Consider the following 897-nt stretch of genomic DNA (forward strand, 5'->3'; position numbering starts at 1 on the left):
ATATATACTAGATCGCCCTCACCAGCTTCGCTGAATGTATGAAATTGTTGCGTGCTACATTGGGTAAAATTTATTTCAAGAAAAGTCAATTAAAAAATAGGAGGTTTAAAATTTGTTTAACCATCTTCAAAATATTTTCAAACCAAAACTTTCTTAAACTTCTCAATTGTCATACTTTTTCAACTCAATCAAGATTTTAAACAGATGGAAACCTTTTACATGTAGTTTTGAAATTAAGCCCTTTTAAAAACATTTTGATTGATTCCCATATCGCAATAATTCATTTAAATTATTGAATAGTTTGAATTTAACCTTTTAAACAGTTTGCAACCTTTTTAAACCTCTTTCGTCTAACACTCATATTGTGATACATATTCAAAACCATTTCGATTCATACCAATCTATACCAATACATGAATATTTTGAAAGCCGTTTTTGTGTTCGCAAAGCTCGAGAACGACCGAACTGATTTTTTTTAAATTTCTGACACCTGATTTAGACGTCCCAAGGATTATTATAGGCTTAAAAATGTTCGATATAGAGAGGGGCGTGGAACCTCCCATAAAAACCAAATTTTTCATACCGAATATCTGTGGAAATGTTCATGGTAGAGTACTGGAACTTGGTGTGGAGATATATGAAATCGATCTTATACTCATGGAGAAAAACAGGCTCTTTGAAAAGAGGGCGTAGCGCCGTACAAACGTATATATAATTAATCTGTAGGCGTGTTTGTGAGTGAAACCCTCCTAAATGCTCGGACGGATTTTAACGAAGTTTTTTGTGTGTTTTTGAGTAACTCTCTGGATAGTGTAGATTCGCAAATTCACCCGCCAGTTGGCACTGGAGCTAAGTTATTACTAAAAATCTTATTGATGATCCACTTTGGCTAATATT

The sequence above is a fragment of the Rhagoletis zephyria genome, unplaced genomic scaffold (assembly GCF_001687245.7).
Source record: "Rhagoletis zephyria isolate East Lansing unplaced genomic scaffold, Rhagoletis_zephyria_1.1 Rzeph_scaffold_07823, whole genome shotgun sequence".
NCBI lineage: Eukaryota > Metazoa > Arthropoda > Insecta > Diptera > Tephritidae > Rhagoletis > Rhagoletis zephyria.